Raw genomic sequence first — 25,531 nt, 5'->3', positions numbered from 1 at the left:
CCAGGCCATAGCAAAGAGCTGGACCAGAAGTGGAGCAGCCAGGACTCGAATTGGTGCCCATATGGGATGCTGGCATTGCAGGCGAAGGCTTTACCTTCTACGCCACAGTGCCAGCCCCTCCACTTTAAAATGTGGAGGAGAGACAGTATTACAGTACTTCAGAAACTTCATGGAAAACAAGAATTAAAAGGTAAGTTTATTTTTGGTGCAAAAAATTGTGACATCCATCCATGGCTTTTTCATAATACACATTTGCCACAAACTTTTTGAAAACCTCTGTATGTGCACCAGTAACTGGGATACCCTTTGGTTTTCAGATAACACTAAAACAAAGCTTCAAACCAGGTGCCATGGGACCACAGAGGATTAAATCTGGTTTGTTTTAATCTGGCAGAGGGGTAAGGAAAGATTTTGCAGTGGAAGAGATATTTGAATGGCAGCATCAGAGATGAGTCAGATCATCAGTGGTGGACTAGGGCCGGGCCAACAGAACAGTGTGCAAGGAGGAGGAATTGAATGAAGGGGCGTTATGAGCCTAGCATGAGGTGAGCTCCTGGGAGGTGGCGGGGGGGGGGGGGCGAGAGGGGGCTGCCCTTGGATGAAGAGGAGCTTTGACTCTCACAGTAAGGAACCCGGGCCACAGTTCAATGACAGGCTGCTGTCCTCAGTACCAGGGACTCAAGCAGGTTGCCAGGCAGCCAGGTCCAGACCCTCTCGGAGACCAAGAGTGGAGAGACTGGGGTGGTGGAGTGCAGGAGGAAAAGGAAGCAGTTAGGTCAGCTTGCAGTTCCGAGGAAGAACGAGTGCCTAGGGTTTTTTTTTGAATTTATTTTTTATTTTTTATTTTTTTATTTTTGACAGGCAGAGTGGACAGTGAGAGAGAGAGACAGAGAGAAAGGTCTTCCTTTTGCCGTTGGTTCACCCTCCAATGGCCGCCACGGCTGGCGCGCTGCGACTGGCACACCATGCTGATCCGATGGCAGGAGCCAGGTGCTTCTCCTGGTCTCCCATGGGGTGCAGGGTCCAAGCACTTGGGCCATCCTCCACTGCACTCCCTGGCCACAGCAGAGAGCTGGCCTGGAAGAGGGGCAACCGGGACAGAATCGGTGCCCAATATGTGCAAATACTAATCACAGGGCCTGACACAGAGGAAAACATAGCCCAAATGTTTGGGAATATTGTTGATGGTTTCCATGGTGACATTAATTGAATTAGCCAGAGACTCCAAGAATATCTAAGATGTGTTGTTTCTGGAATCGTTTTCAGATTAACACGGTCAGGAAAATGGTAATCAATGGAGGAAGACTATGGTCCTTTCTGTCTTTGAGATGCCTGCAGTCACAGGAAACGCTTCCAGTCTTTACCACCTTGAATATTTCATATCTCTGGTTTCTTCTCAAAGATTTATGCAGAATAAAACAAAAGCCTGAAGCATTCTTCAAAGCAGAGACTCTATGTACTGGCCTTAAGGTATCTGCTCCTCTATTTGTGATACGTATGTTAAAAAGTCCATCTCTAAGACACCATTGTCTTTTTCAAAAAATTTTTATTTACTTTTTACTTATTTGAAAAGCAGAGGCACAGAGACAGAGATATTGTCTATCCACTGGTTCATTCCCTCAATCCTCACAACAGTCAGGGCTGGGCCAGGCGGAAGCCAGGAGCTTGGAACTCAATCCAGGTCTCCCACGTAGGTAACTGATCCATCACTGCTGCCTCCCAGAGTGCCCATTAGCGGCAAGCTGCATTGGAGGCAGAGCCAGGACTCAAACTCAGGTCACTCTGATAGGGGTGCAGGTATCCCCAGCAGCATTTTAATCAGTGCTCCAAACAGCCACCCCTCAAACTACTGTTATTAACTGGGAGGAAAAAAAGGCTATTAGAGCAAGTGCTAAAGATTGAAGGGGCAGTGAAAGAAAAGAGAACTGCTCAGAATTTTGTCAACGTGAAATTCAGAAAACTAGTCATGGACGTTAAAAATGGTATTGATCAATATGACAAAGGCTGACAGATGATTTGGGATTTCAATCAAGTTGGAGCACTGCCTGACAAGCTTTTTACAAGAAGCTCCAAGTAGCTCAGCCTCTTTAAAATTCATCAAAAGTGTGAGTGAGTCTCCTGGATGACAAACGTATCCCGGACTCCTGTCTATGGAGCGGTGTCTGGCTCTCCAGAGCCTAGGGCAGCAGGCTTGGTGCTCAGCCTTTGCTGAGGCAGAGGTGGGGTGCGGGCCCTGCGAGCATCCTTCAGCCAAGCAGGAGAGTCGATGGAGGCTGATCACGGTGTGCCTAAAGTGGAACTTGAGCAAACTGTTGGGAAACTTCAGAATCACTGACTGCAATCAAATACTTCATCAGTCGCAGTTGCTGAGATGCTAGGTAGAAAATTCAAGTGCAGATTGAGAGACACAGGAAACTGTCTGTGGGAATTAAGCCCCATATACATTGACTTTTATAAACTCATAAACATGTGGGATTGAAAACTGGTGTTATCTGTAAAACACTTTATCTTATGTGCCATATTGACTGTACAAGCATTATCATTCTTGGGTTGTTATTTCTTTCTTTCTTTTTTTTTTTTTTTTTTTACAAATTTTATATCATATTTAGCAAAGTGTTTTGGAAGATGGTTTCTTCTAAGTAAAGAAAATGAAAGTTTTCTGATGTAAAGCACTATTTTTTCCGGAGTTCCAAGATGTCAGTGAAGATAATTTTAAAAAAATTTTAGAATGTGGATTTCTATCTCTCTGCCTTTCAATCAAATGAAAATAAATTAAAATTTATTTTAATGTAGGATGTAATTCATGCAGCTATTCTGTAAATAAAGCAGACATGTCTTCACTATTAACAAGTAGGCATGCCTACAGTTCTCCAAGAACACAGATTTGAGAGAATGTGAGTTACGCTGAAACAGAATCAGTTTGGGGCATTAATCATACGATATAATAATAGCAAACATACACATACTGGGTTATATTTTTCATGTGAATCTTTGGATAGTGGAGAACATAGACTCTTCAGTGGCTTCAGAGAGTCAGATTAATTTAGAATTGTCTCAGCCAGCCCAAATAAAGTAAAACCCAAATGCTTTTGAAGCCAGTTGACATAGACATTATTACCAGGAACTTGAGACATTAGGAGCAAAGCCGTGTTCATTAAGCAGTCTGAGCATTTAACTTTTCCATTCTGTGCCTTCTGTTACACTTGTCTAAACTTCACAAAGCTCACTAGTCTGTTTTAATCAGGTTTGTCTACCTAGGGAAGGTTACCGTAAGACCCATCTCAACAATCGAGTTCAAACAAGCAGCCTTTTCCCCTATCTGAAGCATTCACATAATTTTTCTTTTGAATTTGTTTCTTCATTGTATTTGGAATATATAAATAGGACCCAAAAGAAGCAATTAGATGACTTTATTGAAATTGATTCAGAAACACATGCATGCCAACCAAGGAAACAGATCAGCAGATCTTTTGGAAGCCCGAAGACGTTATTGAAAATCTAATTTAACAATATTGCAGATAACAGAATTAGCAACACTTAGAGTTTAAAAATAAATCTAATCTTAATCCCAGCAACAATTAAATAAAAGTGAGGTCTAGTAAGTGACATTTGTGTTTGTTTCTGGGCTACATGGCTAAACTGGATAATGAAACACAATTCATCTCAAATTGGATCATTTATTTAAGGCAATTGAAGGATTGTTTTTGAGGCCTTTAAGAAAATAACCCTTAAAATTCACCTGAAAAAGATAAAAAGGCAGGTATTTCAAGCCAGTGGTAGGAGACTGGCTGTCAAGTGAAATGTACAAGCGTGCCCTAAAGCCACAGTATTCAAGGCAGAGTTGTTATGGTTAACCCACTATGCACAGCAGAATTAGTGGCATCCAAACAGATCGCATTTATCCAGCAAAGCAACATCTGACATCACAGATCAATACATAAAGGTGGATGGCTCAACAAAGCACTTCAAGAAAGTTGGCAAGATATTTGGGGGAAAACTTTCTTCTCTGCCAAAATTCTATCTAAATTTCAGATGGATTTAAGACTAAATTCATCAACCTTTGATAAATATTTAGCTGATCTCTAGAAGAGAAACCTAAACATAACATGAATAAAAATCACAAAGATCATCATATCTGAGTTTACGAGCTTTTATCTTTATGCTCAAAAATATCAAAAACAGGGGCTGGTGCTGTGGCGTAGCTGCCTGCAGTGTTGGCTTCCCATATGGGCGCCAGTTTGAGTCCTGGCTGCTCCACTTCTGATCACGCTCTCTGCTACGGCCTGGGAAAGCAGTGGAAGATGGCCCAAGTCCTTGGACCTCTGCACCTGCGTGGGAGACCTGGAAGAAGCTCCTGGCTCCTGGCTTTGGTGTGGCCCAGCCCCAGTCATTGCAGCCAATTGGGGAGTGAACCAGCAGATGGAAGATCTCTCTCTCTCTCTCTCTCTCTCTCTCTCTCTTTAACTCTGCCTTTCAAATAAATAAATAAATCTTAAAAAATAAATTAAATAATGCAGGGCAGAGAAGGGTGGAGACTGGGCCTGTAGGAGGGGCAGGTAGAGTATAGCGAGCAGAGGATGAGGGGCAATAGCTGCCTGTTGTCTAAGGACAAACGTGGTGACTGTTCCCTTCTGTCCGGCTGCACAGGCTCAAACTATGCTTCTGATCACACAGGGCAGAGAGACAGTCTGTGTGTCAGTGAGCTCTAAGTCCCAGGTCTCCTTCTCCATCCCTCTCTTAATCTAGAGGGGAGAAGAAAGCCCAACAGAGCGCAGGTGGTGATGGCCATTGGTAAGAAAACCCCCGTATTTGTCTGTCTCAAAGAGAATGTGCTAACCTTTGAGAAAAAAGGCTAATCCACAGTGCTTACAGGACCAATCAAACCTCACAAATTCTCACCTACTAGCTCGTTAATGAGCCTTACTAATAATTATAGGTTGCCTACAAATTTTTAATCAGACGAGCAAATAACATGCAACTACCATCAACACATGCTCATGCCTCCAGAAATTACAGGAAGTTGTATTTAATAGGAAGTCACAGTGGTACCGGAAAACAGAAGCCGACCACAGGGAGGCAGGGAGTGCATTTTCCAAACATGGCCACACTGTCTCGCCTCCTGCCTGCTGTTGGCTACAGTGCAGTCTGGATACTCCTCACAGCCGGTGGTGAGGTGATTGCTGCTTCCGCTGAACGTGGACGGACTTCTGGGATTCGACCAGTGAAGACCATGTAAGAGATGCCGTAGGGTATCTGGGAGGTCACAGAAATGCCACACACTTCTGCTCTGCTCTCCCGAGAGAGGTGTGTTCGGGACAAAGCCACCCTATTGTGAGGAAGCCCAAGAGGGCTCTGCAGAGAGGACCCGTGGCTCCCAGCTCCATGGAGCTCTTAGCTGATATCCAGAGCTAAGAGCAGATCCGTTAGCACTGAGATTGCAACGTCACAGCCGGTGCCTTGGGGAGCAGCGAGGACTTCTCCCCGTGTAACCCTGTATGCACTGCAAATTCCTGAGCGAAATTAAACCAGACTGAGCAGCCCTAATACACCAGTAAGAAATCAGAAATGCTTAAGAATCTGTTGAGTGCTGACAATGCCACCACAAGTGGAAATTCACATTGTCCTCTGCGATTGCAGCAGCTTTGCATTCTGGTGGTTCAAGGCTCAAACATTGCTTCATGTGCAAAATCATTAAAAATATTGTATAAACTTACCTTTAGCCTGTGTATAAGCTGTATGTGGGACAAACTAATTTCATTTTAGGCTTGGGTCCTAACCCCAAGTTATTTCATCATGTATAGGCATATGTTGCAAAATCTGAAGCACTTCTGGTCCCAAGCATTTTGAATAAAGGATACACAACTTGCAAGTGTTATCTTTTTTTTAAAAGATTTATTTATTTATTTGAAAGACAGAGTTACACAGAAAGAGGAGAAGCAGAGAGAGAGAGAGAGAGAGGTCTTCCATCCACTGGTTCACTCCCTCATTGGCCGCAACCCTCAGAGCTGCACCTATCCCAAGCCAAGAGCCAGGTGCTGGGGCCCAAGGACTTGGGCCATCTTCCACTGCTTTCCCAGGCCATAGCAGAGAGCTGGATGGGAAGAGGAGCAGCCGGGACTCGAACGGGAACCCATATGGGATGCTGGCGCTTCAGGCCAGGGCATTAATCCACTATGCCACAGCGCCAGCCCCGCAAAGGTTATCTTAAATGGTTTGTGTGTAGCCAGTTTAGCTGCCACGGTGATAACTCCCGGAAACATGGAAGGCTTGTGGAATTGACTGCGAGAAGAAACTGCAGCCCAAGATGTCCCCAGGGGAGGCCTGCAGCAGAATGGGCACAGCTGTGACCAAAACCCAGTGAGTCCTGGACAGGACCAGTATGGTGCAGAGCTGGAATCAGCTGGGCAGACCAGGAGTGAGGCAGCAGGGCAGAAGGCAGGAAATAATGAAAAAAAAAAAAAGTGATTGAATTTCATATCAATGCAATTCTAAGCTGCTGTTCTGAAATGTTAAAACATCAATGTGATCAAGAAACAAGCAGAAGATCTCCAAATGAGAAAAAGTATATAATTACAGGTACAGAGAACATGGTTCTAAGTCAGTGTTATGGGCAATTTCATACCAATAAATTTTTAAAAAATAGATTAAACAAATCTTTTTTTTATCAAGTAAGAGTAAATTGGAATGTATTGCTATCAGCACCTGCCCCAGTATTTATAGGAAATGCAAGGAGAAGAGAAACAAGTTTTTAAAAATATCAAGTAAGGAGGCCTGCGCTGTGGCTTACTTGGCTAATCCTCCGCCTGTGGCGCCAGCACCTCGGGTTCTAGACCCTGTTGGGGCGCCGGGTACTAGTCCCGGCTGCTCCTCTTCCAGTCCAGCTCTCTGCTGTGGCCCGGGAGTGCAGTGGAGGATGGCCCAAGTGCTTGGGCCCCTGCACTCACATGGGAGACCGGGAGGAAGCACCCAGCTCCTGGCTTCGGATCCGCATAGTGCCGGCCCTAGTGGCCATTAGGGAGTGAACCAGCGGAAGGAAGACATTTCTCTCTGTCTCTCTCTCACTGTCTATAGCTGTACTTGTCAAATAAAAAAGATATATCAAGTAAGGAAATAGACAGGTGCAGAGTGTGATTCCAAGGGCTGAAACCTGTCTGAAATAAAGGCTCATATGACAGCCTAGAAATGCTGGCTTTTTTTTTTTCTTCCAATTCCAGTTTGAACAAACTGACTACAAAAGGAAAATTCAGAAACACTAGGAGAAATATGGTTATGGACTGAGCATCAAATAACCGAGCTAGGCCTTGGGTGATGAGGCAGGGGCCGAGCAAGGCGTCCTGGGGGGCACAGTTCCAGGAAACATTCACCTCGGCTGCAGGGTCACTGCCCCCGTGGCTCAGAGCACACTGCCACTTTCAACTTTGTGTCTTTGCTGGTTTTGCCCGTCTCATCTGGGTCTCAGCACTCTCAGATAATGAGTTTTTTTCTTCTGGCATGAGAATGGCATTGTGGTTATATAATAAGATCTCCACGCTTTTTTAGAGATACGTATCATAGCATGGAGGAGTTTTCTATAAACACCCAACAAGGGCTGAAATGCCTCCGGCCTGCAGCTGAGTGCCAAGGTCCGGCGACCGGCTCCTGACTCCCACTTCCTGCTGATGCGCACCCTGAGGGAGTGGGCAACAGGGGCGGCTCAAGTAGCTGAGTTGCTGCCATCAGACATGGGAGACCAGACTGAGTCCCTAGCACCTGACTTGGCGCCCTGCCGCCATGCTCTCCACCCCTAGCCCTGCCAGTGAGGGCAGTTGGGGAGTGAATCAGACCACAGAAGATCTCTCTCTCTCTCTCTCTCTCTCTCTCTGTCTCAAATAAGTAAATAAAATTTTAAAAATAAAGCACTTCAAGAAACAAGGGTTCTAAAAAGAAATAGATGCAGCTAATGATTAGGTAACTGTGGAAACTGGGTATTCTATTTTTTGCAACTTGAAATTTTTCCTGATGAACTTTGTTTTTCTTAATCTTTCTTTTAAAATAATTAATTAATTAATTAATTAATTTGAAAGGCGGAGTTACAGAGAGACAGAGGCAGGGAGAAAGAGAGAGAAAGATAAAGAAGGAGAAGTCTTCCATCTGCTGGTTCACTCCCCAAATGGCCGCAACAACTGAGTCTGGGCCGATCTGAAGCCAGGAGCCAGGAGCTTCTTCCAGGTCTCCCATGTGGGTACAGGGGCCCAAGGCCTTGCGCCATCTTCCACTGCTTTCCCAGGCCATAGCAGAGAGCTGGATCAGAAGAGGAGCAGCCAGGACTCGAACCGTCATGCATATGGGACGCTGGCACTGCAGGCGGAGACTTAGCCCACTACACCACAACATCAGCCCACCTCTGTCTTCAATCTTCCTCATTACAATGAGCCAAAAGCCTAATCATGCAATTTGATGGGAAGATTTATGTTTCAGGCCAGGGTACAAATAAAGCAGTTTGGAGCTGTGGGTGGATGTTAAGGTGATGAAAGGATTATTGGAAATGCTCGTGTCAGGAGGGAGACGGAGCTTGAAGTTGGACACTTGCTGCAGTGCAGTAGGCCTGGATGCCCGTGGTGGCCTGACCACCCCTCTCCTCCTGAGCCTCCTCCTTGGGGTCCTATGGTACCAGCCACAGAGAACAGGAGTTCCTAGAAGCAGCAGAGCTGTTTAAAAAAAAAAAATCCCAGGACTGATGCTGTGGCGTAGTGGGCTAAGCCTCCCTCTGTGGCACTAGCATCCCATATGGGTGCCGGTTCGTGTCCTGGCTGCTCCATTTCCGATCCATCTCTCTGCTACAGCCTGGGAAAGCAATGGAAGATGGCCCAAGTCCTTGGGCCCCTGCACCCGTGCGGGAGACCCAGAAGAAGCTCCTGGCTCCTGGCTTCAGATTGGTGCAGCTCTAGCAGTTGCGGCCATCTGGGGGAGTGAACCAGCAGATGGAAGACCTCTTTCTCTCTCTCTCTCTGTCTCTTCCTCTCTCTTGTCTGTAACTCTGCCTCTCAAATCAATCAATCAATCAATCAATCCCAATGCCAGGCAGTGATATCTGCATCTCTAGTGTGGGACTCCATATTCTCAAAGCCCTCTACTTAATCCAGCGTGCAGCCAAGTTGGGAAGCTCTGCTCTGCATAATAACACTGTAATCAATCTGAATCCGACTGTGATGTCCAGGCCACCTTTGAAAAATCACCCAAGTTTCTTCTAGACTCACCCCCAGAGATTCTGGTGTCTTTGGTATGGGATGGGGATGGCCAGTCCAGGCACTGGTAGTTGAAAAAAAACCTCCCTAAAGTGATCCTGCTGGGGGCTGGGGATGACTGTTCTACTTGGAAGAAAGCAGTGGACAGCTGCAGCCACAGCTGGAACTGCTACCTGCAGCTGACCCCGCCCCACTGGAGGGGTAGCAGGACCTGCGGGCAGCAGAGCCCTCTCCAGGGAGAGGACAGTAGGTCTTGGGAAAGGGGGTCAGAAGGTTTCCACGGGCCTCTGACAAGAGATGGGGGCCTGCAAGAAGGGAGGATGGACAGTGGTTCTTAGCAGGTGTCTCCCATGTCAGGGAACTTTAGCAGGTGCTGGTGTTGCTGGGTCTCCTCCAGACCAGTTCAAGGCCCCCCCCCCCCCCCAGGAGAGCTGGTACCTGCAGCCTGTCTGGCTGAGGCCCTCAGAGCCAGCCATCGGCAGCCAGAGGAGCAAGACCACAGGGGAGAGAGGATGCCAGCTGCTGCCGCTGGAGACAGTGGTGTGGCTCTGCCCGTGGCACCCAGCCCAGAGTCCTTTCTTACCCCCACGCAGTCAGGCTCCCTGCTGAAGCCCACACTGGGTTCAGGGGGAAATGTGATGTTGATGGAATTCTACCCACTGGATTTGATAACCAACAGCTACTGGGAAGGAAGCTCCAGGCCCACGAGGGAAGAGGCCAGAACAGGGGATCTAGCGCTGCTTGGCTGCTGACGAAAATTCCTGTCTGTAGCCTACTGAGCAGAGACTGCCCGCTAGGTCAATCACACATGCCTCGTGTCCCTCCACCTGGTTATCGGGACCTTGATGTCAGACAATGAGCCTGATGCCTTTGCAGCACCCAGGGACTCCAGGGACTGGCAGAGTGCTGGGCTGGGAGCCGGGATAGAGACCCAGGTGCTGTGTGGGGAGGAACTCTTCACTCACTCTACGCCAGCCCCATTTCTCACATAACCTTTACATTCTGCTCTGCCTTCAACTAGGATTTGACATCTGGGCTGAGGGGTAGGGTGAGGCAGGTGGATTATTATGAATAAATGTATTTTTAAAATATTCATGTATTTATTTGAAAGGAAGAGTTACAGAGAAGCAGGGGCAGAGAGAGAGAGAGAGAGAAAGGTCTTCCATCTGCTGGTTCACTCCCCAGATGGCCACAACAGCCAGAACTGTGCTGATCCAAAGCCAGGAGCCAGGAGCTTCTTCCAGGTCTCCCATGTGGGTGCAGAGGCCCAAGGACTTGGGCCACCTTCTACTGTGTTCCCAAGCCATAGCAGAGAGCTGGATCATAAGTGGAACAGCTGGGACTTGAACCGGCGCCCATATGGGATGCTGGCACTGCAGGCGGCAGCTTTACCCGCTATACCACAGCACCAGCCCCAAATAAATGTATCTTATGTAAGTTATCTTACAGTATCTGAGCAATGGGGCACTGGCAGCAGCAACAACAAAAGTGAGCTCTTTCATCGTGTTGGAATCAGGCCACGTGTGACTCAGACTGGACGGCTGTCAGCATGCAGATGTGGCCTGGCCTCTGCTCTCCATGCCGCTCTGCGGGGCCCACAGACTTCAGCTGTCTTTTTTTTTTTTTTTTTTTTTTTGACAGGCAGAGTGGACAGTGGGAGACAGAGATAGAAATATCTTCCTCTTTCCGTTGGTTCACCCCCCAATGGCCGCCGTGGCCGGCGCACCGCGCTGATCCGAAGCCAGGAGCTGGGTGCTTCCTCCTGGTCTCCCATGCGGGCGCAGAGCGCAAGCACTTGGGCCATCCTCCACTGCACTCCCGGGCCACAGCAGAGAGCTGGCCTGGAAGAGGGGCAACCGGGACAGAATCCGGCGCCCCGACTGGGACTAGAACCCGGGGTGCCAGCGCTGCAGGCGGAGGGTTAGCCTATTGAGCTGTGGCGCCGGTCTTCAGCTGTCTTTTTACCGACCCTCAAAATGTGGGCAGTCCTGGAGGTCGTGCTGCAACACTGGAGGAATTACAAGGTGCAAAGGGCCTCGCTGGGGACGGATCGCAAGAACACCTCCCCCCTGCATCCGTTGCGTTGGGGATTCGTTTTTACATGAAACACCCATGAGAGTGTATTTGGCCTCCACTTTCTCATGTTCCCTCCCCTTGTGCTGAGATTCTGTGGGTTCCTTGGGAACAGGATGATGGAGGGACTTCTATGCTTGGACCCCCTAAAGCAGGGGCAAAAACAAGTGTGCTAACAAAGTGGCCCAATGTGCAAGAAACTCCTTGTCAAAACCTGCACGCTGGCGCTCACTGAGGAAAACAATTACTCTGCAGCTGGTAGCTCTCCTTCTATAGCCTTTGGTTTTTAACCAAAAATTTGTGATCCATTTCTTAGTCTTTTTCACATTCATATCTTATAAAGACACGAATTCTCTTATATACAATTTGATATTCCTTCTTTGTTGAACAACCAGCAAAAATGTCTTTATGTTATTACGTGATCTTCCTAATGCTAATACTTTAAAAGTTTTATTAGGTAATTTATAATGACTCATGTAAAAATAACATTCTGTAAGGATATGGGTTTGCTTTCATGGCTGCCATTATGAAAATGCATTTTTGTGATGTGCCATTTTATGATTTTTGAACTATTTAAGAATAGATTCCGGGGGCCAGCGCTGTGGTGTAATAAGTTAAACCTCCGACTGCAGTGCTGGCATCCCATATGGGCACTGGTTTGAGTCCCAGATGCCCCACTTCCCATCCAGCTCCCTGCTACTGTGCTGGAGAAAGCAGTAGAAGATAGCCCAAGTGCTTGGGCCCCTGTCAAACATCCAGGGGACCTGGAAGAAGTTCCTGGCACTGGCTTCAGCCTGATCCAGATCCAGCCTTTGCGGCCATTTGGGGAGTGAACCAGTAGATGGAAGATCTCTCTTTCCTTCTTTCTATCTCTGCCTTTCAAATAAAGAAATCAATTTTTTTAAAAAAAGGAATAGATTCCTAGAATGAAATTTGGGGTACAATGTTTGAAATGTTGATAAAATTGCCACATGTCTTTCCAAAATGGTTAACCCAATGTACAAGCTCTCCCATATACAACCATCTTTGTATGGTCTTAAGGAAAGTCTCCTATTTACTGGAAAAAGGGATGGTATGAGTACATGAGCTAAATAAACATGGAATTCATCCATATTTGTAGACAGAAGAAAAACCTGAAGAAATATTGTTAGGACTGTCAGAACTCTGTGTGCGTGCTTGTGCGTGTTGGGCCACATGGAGAATTGGGGCCTTCGTACCTAAGACACCACTGATCTTTTGCCTGAAAACTAGGCTGAGTCGACTAGATGGTGAGTGGGAGGAAGTGACTTTCTCCCATTCTGTGGCAGAATTCTGACTGTTGGTCACCTGCTCTGTTCCTCTTCCCAGGTAAGTGCGTGGGGACTGCTTGCTTGCAAACGTCAGGAGGCAAAACCTTGGCTCCACCCTGATTTCTCTCCACTTGCTCAGGACCTATTCATCAGGGCTTTAAAAAAAAAAGATTTATTTATTTACTTGAAAGGCAGAGTTACACAGAGAGAGAGAAGGAGAGGCAGAGAGAGGGAGAGGTCTTCCATCCACTGATTCACTCCCCAATTGGCCGCAATGGCTAGAACTGTGCCAATCTGAAGCCAGGAGCCTGCAGTTTCCTCCAGGTCTCCCACGCAGGTGCAGGGGACTGAGGACTTGGGCCATCTTCTACTGCTTTCCTAGGCCATAGAGGAGAGCTGGATTGGAAGTGGAGCAGCCGGGACTCAAACTGGTGCCCACATGGGATGCTGGAGCTTCAGGCCAGGGCATTAACCTGCAGCGTCACAGTGCTGGCCCCGTGGGGCTTGTTTTTAGCACAGGAGATACCTAATGTCTCCTGGTCGTTGCTCTCTCCACCGTAATCATGCTGAACACAAAGTAATAGACGTAGTACTTTCTTCATGTGGGTTCCTCTTTTATTCTTCATTCTCTCCCTGAAGGAGGACCGTGTTACAAAAGAGCAGAATTTTTTTCGGACAATGTTTAGTACATCATAGTTTTAAGAGGCTTCACGTTTGCAAGAGAGGAATTAAGCAGCTCCCCCAATATGTACACAACATCTGTTAACACGAAGTCACCGTTCACGCCAACACCAGGATCCTCTCTGGATCCTCTCTGGATTTTCATCCAGCTGCACCTACCCAGGAAAGAGTGCAACAGAGAGGCCTCCATGTTTATCTGTCCATTCAGAATGACTTTGGAAAAGGGCACATAAACCCAGAGCAAATCTTTGTGACCCACTGAAATCGGAGCTTCCGTAAACCACAGTGTCCTCACAGCCAGCTCACCATCGCCATCCTGTTTTTTTTTTTTTTTTTTTTTTTTTTTTGACAGGCAGAGTGGACAGTGAGAGAGAGAGAGAGAGACAGAGAGAAAGGTCTTCCTTTTGCCGTTGGTTCACCCTCTAATGGCCGCCGCGGTAGCGCGCTGCGGCCGGCGCACCGCGCTGTTCCGATGGCAGGAGCCAGGTGCTTATCCTGGTCTCCCATGGGGTGCAGAGCCCAAACACTTGGGCCATCCTCCACTGCACTCCCTGGCCACAGCAGAGAGCTGGCCTGGAAGAGGGGCAACCGGGACAGGATCGGTGCCCCGACCGGGACTAGAACCCGGTGTGCCAGCGCCGCAAGGCAGAGGATTAGCCTGTTGAGCCACGATGCTCCCACCTCAGGCCGCTGATACAGAAGAAAGCCACTCACCAAGCAGCAGCCCTATGGGGGCCACTTGGAAAGGGACCACCATACCCCTCAATCCTCAACGACAAGGTCTTGCTCCAAAGTTTTATTTCAGACAACATTCCCACTTGTACCAACAAATCTGTTACTAAGCAATAAAAACTCTACAAAATCCCTGGTAGAGGGGGCTGGCACTGTGGCACAGCAGGTTAAAGCCCGGGCCTGCAGTGCCGGCATCCCATGTGGGCGCCAATTTGAGTCCCAGATGCTCTACTTCTGATCCAGCTCTCTGCTATGGCCTGGGAAAGCAGTAGAAGATGGTCCAAGTGCTTGGGCCCTTATACCCACATGGGAGACCCAGAGGAAGCTTGAGGAGTGAATCAGCAGATGGAAGACCTCTCTCTCTCTCTCTTTCTCTGTCTCTCTCTGTCTCTCTCTGTCTCTCTGCCTCTACCTTTCTCTGTAACTTTCTTTCAAATAAATAAAATAAATCTTTAAAAAAAAGTCCTTGGTAGAGCTAATCAGCTATGGCTACTGGTTTGAGTTGATGACCTTTCATTATTTACTTTGATATTTAACACTGAGGCTCTTACATAAAGTCATCCCAAGGACTAGTGGGAGGACTCTCCATTCTTTGCAAGATTTGGTTGTGGACTGTGTTCCGGTGTAATTTCTTCTCTGGGAAGTATATCTTGTAGGATTATGTCAATTGACCTATTTAATGCCTACCCAAGCGCCTGGGTAGATGCTGAGCATATGTTAGGGGACAAAATAAACAAAGATTTACCTGAAACAGAGTGAAAAAATAAATTACTGAAATTACACATACAGCAGGAGTGATTGAGAGCTGATTTTTCACACATATCCAGTGAAGGTCTGTATTTCCATGTAATACTAACCGAAGCAAAGGAGAGATCAGTTTGAATCTGCAGATAAAGGACATCCCAGGCAGAGGGAACAGCAATTGCAGGCATCCCAATCTTGACAGGTGCAAAAAAAAAAAAAAAAAAAAAAAAAGAAAGAAAGAAAAAGAAGAAAACCCAGCACAGAAGGCTGCCTGGCTGGATGCTGGGAGTGAGATGAAAGCCAGGTTGGGAGGCTGAGCAGGCAGCAGCCCTTGAAGGCCTTGAAGCCCACGGTAAGGAGTAAGCATTTTAGTCTGTGGCAAGGAATGCTCTCTGAGCTTTGGAAGCAGTAGAATGCTACCGTCTGGGTCCTGTCCACTTCGGTGCCGTACTCAATGCATGGAAACACACAAGTTTTGCAGCAGCTAAAAGATCTCTTTGAGCATAAAATGGTCATCGTGTAACTCAGTTGGTTCCCATTGTAACATGTAACAATGTAACAAAATTGTAACAACGTAACAATGAAATGTCCCCAGGATGCGATGGATATCCCTGGAGGCTCACAGTGGTTTTTGGAGAGTCCCCTGGCGTGCTGGCAAAATGTTTTTATGCATATGTTGATGAATTCAGACTACAGAAAGGCCAAGAACCACAGGTCTAGAAGGCCCTAAATTCAGTTCCAGCTGTCACAATCCATTCTACCAACTCCTAAAGGTAGCTGGCAGCCTTCTATTCGTAATATTCTTTTTTAAAAAGATTTTTATTTATTGGAAATTCAAAGTTACACAGAGAGAAGGAGAGGGAGAGAGAGAGAGAGAGAGAGAGAGAGAGAGAGAGAGATCTTCCATCTGCTCGTTCACTCCCCAGATGGCTGCAATGACCAGAGCTGTGCCGATCTGAAGCCATGAGCCTGGAGCTTCCTCTGAGTCTCCCACACAGGTGCAGGGGCCCAAGGACTTGGGCCATCTTCCACTGCCTTCCCAGGTCGTAGCAAAGAGCTGGATCAGAAGTGGGGCAGCCAGGACTTGAACTGGCACCCATATGGGATGCCGGCACTGCAGGCGGCGGCTTTACCCACTACGCCACAGCACCAGCCCTGTATTAGTAATATTCTTTAAATGAAGGACCTAGTTATTTATCAGCTCATTTACTTTTTTCATCTTTAATCCAAGTTATATTTTTAAGTCTGTTTATCCCATCTGACAGATTGCAGTAAAATTGGTGCCCTTCGCTGCGTAGCTTTGTAGTGCTGAGCATACTTCATACACCTTGGCTGGTTCCGGCCAACAGACTGGCTGATTGATGAGAAACAAGCAAGAGCTTGGGCAGAACTTGGGAAATCCTGCTCTTTTGCTTCCACCATCATCCTGGGTGGAACACGCCTAGGCCAAGTCCTAAAGGCAGCTGGCAGACTCAGAAGGAGAGTGAGAGCCCATGGAGCCAATTGAAGTAAGCCAAGCCCAGACTGGATTTATCAATGCCCAGCCATATGAGTGAACCCAGTTGAAGTCAGTGGGTCTTGGGCAGGTGCTGTGGCACAGCAGGTGAAACCTCTGTCTGCAGTGCTGGCATCCCATAAGGGCACTGGTTCGAGTTCCGGCTGCTGCACTTCTGATCCAGCTCTCTGCTAATGTGCCTGGGAAATCAGCAGAAGATGGCCCAAGTGCTAGGGCCCCTGTACCCACACAGGAGACCTGGAAGAAGCTCCTGGCTCCTAGCTTCAGGTCAGCCCAGCCATGGCTATTGCTGCCATTTGGGGAGTGAACCAGTGGATGGAAGACCTCTCTCTCTCTCTCTCTCTCTCTCTCTCTCTCTCTCTCTCTCTCCTTCTCTCTCTCTCTCTCACACTCTCTCTCTTTCTGTCTCCCCTTCCTCTGTAACTCTGCCTTTCAAATAAATAGAACAAATCTTTTTTTAAAAAAAAGAACTGCCCAGGCTATCCAAGATTGTGAGCTCAAAGAGTGCCCATTGTTGTGGTCTGCTCAAGTTTCTTTGGAGGTTGTTTACAAGGCAGGAAGGATTAACTGATACACCACATTGCCGCCATATTGGCAGCCTCTCTTTGAGAAGACATCACCAAACTAAAGACCCTGCAAATCGGGTTCATCTGTACCTGTTTGGGGTCCAGATTTCCAATGGAATCCTTGATTTCAAATCTGATAGCCATGTTAATCAACCCTGGGTGTTTACCCTGCTTTACTGGTCCCCACTCCAGCTTGCCCCTGGAAAACGGACGCAGCTGCTCAGAGACCTGGCCCTAGCGGGTGCCACCAACAGCAGAAGGGTGAAATTTGCAGTCCTAATCTCATAATGCGGTGACTCAGCCTGACAGCGGTATATGCCGCCGCATCCCCACCAGCTAGAGGAATGCTAATAAGGGATACAAATCCTCCTTCGGGGCAGGGCTGGGAGCCCACGGACCTGGAGGAGCAGCTGTAGCAAACAGGAGCTGCTGTCCAGCAGCTGAACCCTGGGATACGCGGCGTTGCTCAGGGTGGCTTAGCCGGCAGCCCTGCCAGTTGCACGAGGATTACTTGTCTTTGGTGAACTCAGTGGAGAGTTGAAAGTAAATTTGCTTAAATGATAGTAGAGTTTAGGACAGGCGGAGCGCAGAAGTCACAAACAACCACTGCTGAAAGGGAAACTGTCGCCAGCTCTGACCCTGCTCTCAGTCTGACCAAGGACTTCTGCCTTAAGGAGAGAGGGAAGTGCCAGAGACTTAGGCGTTGGTAAAGCTATAATATGAGTCGCAAGGAGAATAGATGGGCTCTATCTAAAATAGAAAGGGTGGCCAAAGCAACACTGCCATCATCAAAAAGCTACAATTGCTTGTGCCAATCTTCAAAACTGGGGCTACAGGGCCGCCAGTTAAAGCCCTGGCCTGCAGCACCAGCATCCCATTTGGGCACTGGTTCGAATCCCGGCTGCTCCATTTCCCATCCAGCTCCCTGCTAGTGTGCCTGGAAAAGCATCAGATGGCCCAAGTGCTTGGGCCCCTGCAGCCATTTGGGAGACCTGGAAGAAGCTCCTGGTTCCTGGCTTCAGACTGGCCCAGCTCCAACAGTTGTGACCATTTGGGGAATGAACCAGCAGATGGCAGACCTCTCTCTCTCTCTCTGTCTCTACCACTTTCTGTAACTCTGTCTTTCAAATAAATAAAATAAATATTTTTTTTAAAAAACTGGGTCTACATAAGGGTTTGGCTGATTCTGAACTTTACTGTCCTTGAATTCCCCAAATCCCACTTCTTCCTCAAATGAATAGAAAGGAGAGGGCCTTGGTTCATATTCAGATCATGCAGTTTTCTTTACAAAAAATTGTTTTTTTGAAAAAGTGACATGGAGGTGGCATTGTGGCACCACAGGTTAAAGATTTATTTGTTTGGGGACTAGCACTGTGGCATAGAGTGTTAAGCCTCTGCCTGCGGCACTGGCATCCCATATGGACACCGGTTCAAGTCCTGGCTGTTCCACTTACAATCCAGCTCTCTGCTATGGCCTGGGAAAGCAGCAGAAGATGGCCCAAGTGCTTGGGCCCCTGCACCTATGTCAGAGACCTAGAAGAAGCTCCTGGCTCCTGGCTTCAGATTGGCACAGCTCTGGCCATTGCAGCCATTTGGGGAGTGAACCAAAGGATGAAAGATTTTTCTCTCTGTCTCTCCCTCTCTGTATCTGTAACTCTACCTCTCAATTTTTATTTTAATTCTTTTTTTTAAAGAATTATTTATTTATTTATTTGAAAGATGGAGTTACAGGGAGACAGAGAGAGAGAGATCTTCCATCTGCTGGTTCAATTCCCCAAATTGAAGCCAGGAGACAGGAGCTTCCTCCAGGTCTCCCACACGGGTGCAGGAGCCCAAGGACTCGGGCCATCTTCTGCTGCTTTCCCAGAGCATAGCAGAGAGCTGGATCAGAAGAGGAGCAACCAGGACACGAACAGTCACCCATATGGGATGCTGGCACTGCAGATGGAGGCTTAGCCCACTGTACCACAGCTCCAGCCCCTAAGTAAATCTTTAAAAAAACAAGAAAAAGAAAAGGTGAGATAGATGGCAAATCTTCTTTCCATGTGGGAAAATAATGCAAAATAAGCTTCCCTCACATGTCCTTCTCTCATTATCCATCAGCCCACCTGAAGGGAGCAAGGTGTTTGGTCTTTTGTGATACAAACGATCCAAAAGTAAAACTGTCAAAAATTGCTTAAAAAACCAGATTCATTGGAAATTTGAAAATTTCAGACTTGTGAGTGCTAACAAGATAAATGCCTGGCTTCAACACTGCAAGACTCCTTTTAACAGCAAAAGAAGCGTGAGCCCCTTCTCCAAGGGCGGCCAGCCAGCCACAGAGGGTTTCTGGAAACAGGTCCTGCCCTGTGTTCCTAGACAGACATGTGCATTGTGGAGGAAATGACTGGGAACCCTTCACATCTATGTTTCTGGGCAAGACTGCTGTTTGCCCACCACCATCTCTCCTCCAGAACACAAACGTGATCTTGTTTAGGGCAAACGTTCGGCCACCAGAACGCTCCATTTCCCAGCTTCCTGGCTGGGTGTGCCATGTGCTCAGGGCCGGGACCACGAGTTGAAGGGAGACGCATGGTGTGATAGTTCTTCAAGGGCAAGGCAAGGGTTCTTTGTGATTTACTCCTCCAGCTAGCCTGGGATGAGGATGTGATGGCTGGGCTTCTGACCGCTGTCTTGGGTCCTGAGGAAAGGGTTCTCCTGGGGAACGGTAGGACAGAGAGCCTCAGGGAGCTGGGTTCCCCATGACTTTCTGGAGTTGGCCTGCCCTGAACCATGGTACTTAAAGAACTTACTCAGGACTCTGCATTGAGATAGAAGCAAGAAAAGATGCAGTCACTCACACACACACACGAGTCATCCCATACTATTTGTGGGGTTAGTAGGATCTCCTACAGATACCTGAATCCAAGGATGCTCAAGCCCCTTGTATACAACGGTGTGGTGTTTGCATATAACCTATGCACACATGCCCTAACCTTTAAATCATCTGTAGAGTATCATACTTCCATCATATAAATGCCATGTAAACTTATTGTGTATTATTACAATGAGAAAAAAAAATATGTGCATGTTCAGTGCAGATATTTTTGTTTTGCAAAAATGTTTTTTAAGATTTATTTTGAGGCCGGTGCCGTGGCTTAACAGGCTAATCCTCCACCTTGCGGCGCTGGCACACCGGGTTCTAGTCCCGGTCGGGGCGCCGGATTCTATCCCGGTTGCCCCTCTTCCAGGCTAGCTCTCTGCTATGGCCTGGGAAGGCAGTGGAGGATGGCCCAAGTCCTTGGGCCCTGCACCCCCATGGGAGACCAGGAGATAGTGAGAGAGAGAGAGAGACAGAGAGAAAGGTCTTCCTTTTTGCCGTTGGTTCACCCTCCAATGGCCGCTGCGGCCGGCGCATCGTGCTGATCTGAAGCCAGGAGCCAGGTGCTTCTCCTGGTCTCCCATGCAGGTGCAGGGCCCAAGCACTTGGGCCATCCTCCACTGCCTTCCCGGGCCATAGCAGAGAGCTAGCCTGGAAGGGGGGCAACCGGGATAGAATCTGGCGCCCCAACCGGGACTAGAACCCCGTGTGCCAGCGCCGCAAGGTGGAGGATTAGCCTGTTAAGCCACGGCGCTGGCCGATGTGGGTGTTTTAAGTGGTGCCTTACCCACAATGCCAGCCCCAGAACACTAAATGCACTTTCAACTTGTAATAAATTTATCAAGATGTAGCCCCATTGTAAATAGAGGGGCATCTGTATATATTGGTACACACACACACACACAATACATATATATGAAGTGTATATATGTATATACTTCAAAAATATCACAGAAAATGGAATATAATATGTTTATTTTGATTCAAAATATTTTTGAAATCCACGCATAAGTTTTTCATGACATGCATTCTCCATGAACTGTTTGAAGGCCCCTTATTTGTATGGATTTCCATTTTTTGTATAGGGGCTGGCACTGTAGTATAGCAGGTAAAGCTGCTGCCTGTGGCACCGGCTTCCCATATAGGCACCCAGTTCAAGTCCTGGCTGCTCCACTTCCAATCCAGCTCCCTGCTAATGCACCTGGGAAAGCAGAGGAAGATGGCCCAAGTGCTTGGGCCCCTGTACCCATGTGGGAGACCTGGAAGAAGCTCTTGGCTCCTGGCTTCGGATCAACCCAGCTCCTGTGGTTGCAGCCATTTGGGGAGTGAACCACTGGATAGAAGACCTCTCTGTCTGTCTGTCTGTCTGTTTCTTTCTCTCTTTCTGTGTAACTCTGACTTTCACATAATATATAAATCTTTAAAAAAAAAAAAAGCTCAAAATTTTTTGCATGGATTGCAAAAATTTTGGACACCAGAAGAAATATATATTTTAATCCTGTTTCCACAAACTTTTTGAAGTATGTGTGTGTGTGTGTGTAGGCAAGAAGAGACAGAGAGGGATTGGCGCTGTGGTGTAGCAGGTAAAGCTGCCGCCTGCAGTGCCGGCATCCCATATGGGCGCCAGTTCAAGTCCCAGCTGCTCCACTTCCAATCCAGCTCTCTGCTATGGCCTGGGAAAGCAGTAGAAGATGGCCCAAGTGCTTGTGCTCCTGCATCCATGTGGAAAGACCCGGAGGAGGCTCCTGGCTCCTGGATTCTGATCGGCACGGCTCTGGCCATTGCAGCCAATTGAGGAGTGAACCAGCGAATGGAAGATTGCTCTCTTTCTCTCTCTGCCTCTCCTCTCTCTGTGTTACTCTAACTTTCAAATAAATAAATAAATCTTTGAAAAAAAAAGAGACAAAGAGAGAAAAATTGACAAAAACAGAGAAAGAGTGACTTACTTTAGGAATTGGCTCACACAATGCTGCGGGTGAAGAAGTCTCACAGTCTGCTCTCTGTAGGTGGGAGACCCAGGAAACCCAGGTGTAGTTCAGCCTGAGTCAGAGGGTGTATTTGGTGGCCCTGAGAACCAGGAATACTGGTGCCCAAGGGCAGAAGATTCACCTCCCGCCACCCCTTTTTGCTTTCTGCAGTCCCGCAGTGGGTCGGATGGCGCCCTGCACACCACGGGGGTGACAGTCTTCCCAGGGTCTGCAGACTGAGACGGAAATCTCCAGTGGCGACCCCTTCAGAGACACACCCAAAATAGCCTTTCCCCAGCTCTCTGGGCGTCCCTTAGCCCGGTCAAGTTGACACCCACACTTGGCAATCACAGTACACTGCAGTGCCTGGGAGTTTTGTGCCCTTACACAACCCTTATTGCTACACTTCCACTGTGCTCTGAGCCCCGGAAGTGGCGGCTGCAGATCAACTTCCGGCAAGTCTTCAGCCCCTGGCTGATGTGTACTCGGTGCTGCACAGGCAAGCACTCTTGGTGTGGAGTCTGTATCACACCCGGTGCCACCACATCGGGATTTCAAGGAGGAGCCCGGGGATACGAATGAGCCACTGCTGTTTTTGCTTTGCGGCCAGGTGATAAATGCTGTCCTTGTTTTGACTCTATCATCACCGGGGGAGTTTATGAGGCTCCCAGCTTTTCTAATGGTCTCGTCCACTGGACTTGAACTTCTTTTAACACCTGCCTTCTTATGTAGGCATCTGCCGCTCCCAGCAGCCCTGGAGGCTGAGAGAAAACGAAGCCCTGGCTTTGGTTCTTTCTTTATCTCTAATCCATCTTTCCTTCCTCCCCACCCCCGTTCCTTCTTTTCCTCTCTTTTCTTTCAAGCTAGTACTAAGAGGCAGTGCGTAATCTTACATGTATAGCTCCATGAATTTTTACCTGTATAGTGTAACCACCTCTCGGCTCTAGATAGAGAACATTTCCATTACCCCAGAGAGGTCTTCCTAGTTCCCACTAGACTCCCACTGGAGGCAGCCCCTGCTCTGACTTCCATCATCGTCAAGTTCTCCTTACCTGTTTCGGAACCTGTGTGTGAATGCAATCACGCAATATGTGTGCTTTTGTGTCGAGTTTCTTTCACTCAAGTTAATGTCTCGGAGAGTCATCCAAAGGATGAGATACATTCCTCCGTGGGTGGTTTGCACTTTTTATTGCTGCGTAGTATTACATGGGATGAACGGACCGCAATTTCTCTAGTCATTCCCTCGTGGGTGCACTTGGGGGGTTTTCTAGTGTTTGGCTACAACACACACAGCTATTATGCACCTACTAGCACATGCGCATGTGTGGCTCTAAGAGAATTACTGGACGACAGAACAGGAGTGGCTGCTTTAGTGAATGCCGCCGAACAGTCCAGAGTGGGTGGAACATTGTCATTCCTGCACTCCCTGTCTGAGTCAGGTGCTCCACATCCGCACAACCTGGAATGAAGAGTTACTCACTTATTTGAAAAGCAGAGTTTCAGAGAAGCAGAGAGAGAGAGAGAGAGAGAGGTCTTCCATCTGCTTGTTCATTCTCTAACTGGCTGCCGATGGTCAGGACTGAGCCAAGCTGAAGCTGGGAGCCAGGAGCTTCTTCTGGGTCTCCTGCATGCATGCAAGCACTTGAGCGATCTTCTGCTGCTTTCCCAGGTAGATTAGCAGGGAGCTGGATCAGAAGTGGAGCAGCCAGGTCTTGAACCAGCTCCCATATGGGATGCCAGCATCATAGGTGGTGGCTTAACTGGCTGTGCCACAATATAATAAATCTTAAAAAAATACAAAGTGAAATGAACAACTAGACATTTTTTGGGGGGAGGATTTCTGGCTTCATTTCATGCCTAAGAAGGCTCTGCTGTACGCACAAGGATATAAAGGTACGCTCACGCTTCCTCTGAACACCCTCAGCTTATCCAGGTGCGCTGGGCTGAAGCCGGCCAGCTCTGATGCACCTTGGACCTGCGGCTGTGCTGCGCTTGTTCTTGCTTATTGGTGCTGGCTCTTTAGACAGAGTCCCCAGTTCATGTCTCCGTGGGATTGCGCGTATCGGCCAGTGGCCTGTCTCTTTGGTCACCTTGGAACGGCTTTTCTCCACAGCTTCCTTTCCCCCCTTCCTATCAGAACACCCTCCAAGCAGTTAACACTGCTCTGATTTGAAGTGTGTTGCCTCCAATATTTAGGTGTTGCCAATGTGATCATGAGAGGTGAGATCTCTAAGAGGCAATTAGACCATGAGGGCTCCTTCCTCATTAGGGAGAGTAAGGCCATTACGAAAGAAGCTTCTCGCAAGCTTTCTTTTTTAAAAAATATTTATTTTATTTATTTGAAAGACAGAGTTACAGAGAGGTAGAGACACAGAGAGAGGTCTTCCATCCGCTGGTTCACTCTCCAGATGGCTGCAACAGCCGGAGCTGCGCCGATCTGAAGCCAGGAGTTTCTTCTGGGTCTCCCACGTGGGTGCAGGGGCCCAAGGAGTTGGGCCACCTTCTACTGCTTTCCCAGGCCACAGCAGAGCGCTGGATTGGAAGAGGAGCAACCGGGACTAGAACCAGTGCCCATATGGGATGCTGGCGGCACTGCAGGCGAAGGATTAACCAAGTGAGCCACGGCGCTGGTCCCATGGCCTCTTTTCTTTTAGAGTGTTAATTTCCACTTTATTTTTTCCCCAGAGGATAAGTTTTCTTCAACCCTTAAAGACTAAGCTCCTGGGGACCGGTGCTGTGGTATAGCAGGTAAAGCTGCCACCTGCAGTACCAGCATCCCATATGGGCACCAGTTTGAATCCCAGCTGCTCTACTTCCAATCTAGCTCTCTGCTATGGCCTGGGAAAGCAGTGGAAGATGGCCCAAGTGCTTGGGCCCCTGCACCTGTGTGGGAGATCTGGATAAAGCTCTGGCTCCTGGCTTTGGATCAGTGCAGCTCCAGCCATTGTGGCCAATTGTGGAGTGAGCCATCGGATGGAAGACCTCTCTCGCTCTCTCTTTCTGCCTCTCCTTCTCTGTGAAACTCCTACTTTCAAATAAATAAATACATCTTTAAGTAAATATATAAAATAATACAGAGAGTAGCCTTCACCAAGCCTCCCTCACTGATAACATCTTATATAACCACAGCACATTGTCAAAACCAGGAAATTGACCTTGGGACAATACTACTTGGGCAACTATAGACTCGTTACTGTATTACATTCTTGCAAAATATGACTGAAGTGAGCCCACATTTACTGTGTGATAATGATTTACTTGGTATAAACATAACCTCTCTATATATATAATAGCCACAGTATATAGAAGAGATTGCTCCCGGGCTCGTTTCTGGTCCAGAATGTGAGGAAATTAAAAGTTGCCACCGAAGCAAAAGGTTGAACAAATAGAAACATTGACAGCTCTTCTGGATCCATACGAGAAGAGAGGTCAAGGGAAAACTGCCATCAAATAAGTAACAGAGATCGCAACTTACCTGAGCAGAGACTCAGGAGCATCCCTCGATGTGGGAGACTGAACTGTAACGGACAAACAGCTGCAGGTTCAAGTGTGCAAGCGTGAGTGTCACCAGCTCCTGGGGAATCCGGCCTTGGGGGGGGGGGCACATTTTTGTGAGTTTCACCTGCTGGGTCCCTGCCAGATTTTCATGGAGAATGTCAAAGGACAAGCCCCTTGTGCTTCCAGCCGGAGTGTTCCCTCCTTAACAAGGTGTGCCCTAGGGGGAGCTAGCCAAAGTCAAACCTGCCAGGTTTTGTCACTGCCTAAATGACATGGGGGAAGGGAAATGCCCAACTCTGACCCAACTCCAGCCACCATCCTGTTGCACCTAAGCCAAGGGTAGAGATAATCAAAAAACAAAAACTCTGAGAAGCACTTGGG

The sequence above is a fragment of the Lepus europaeus genome, chromosome 10, assembly GCF_033115175.1.
Source record: "Lepus europaeus isolate LE1 chromosome 10, mLepTim1.pri, whole genome shotgun sequence".
Lineage (NCBI taxonomy): Eukaryota > Metazoa > Chordata > Mammalia > Lagomorpha > Leporidae > Lepus > Lepus europaeus.
Note: the sequence above shows the minus strand (reverse complement) of the source record.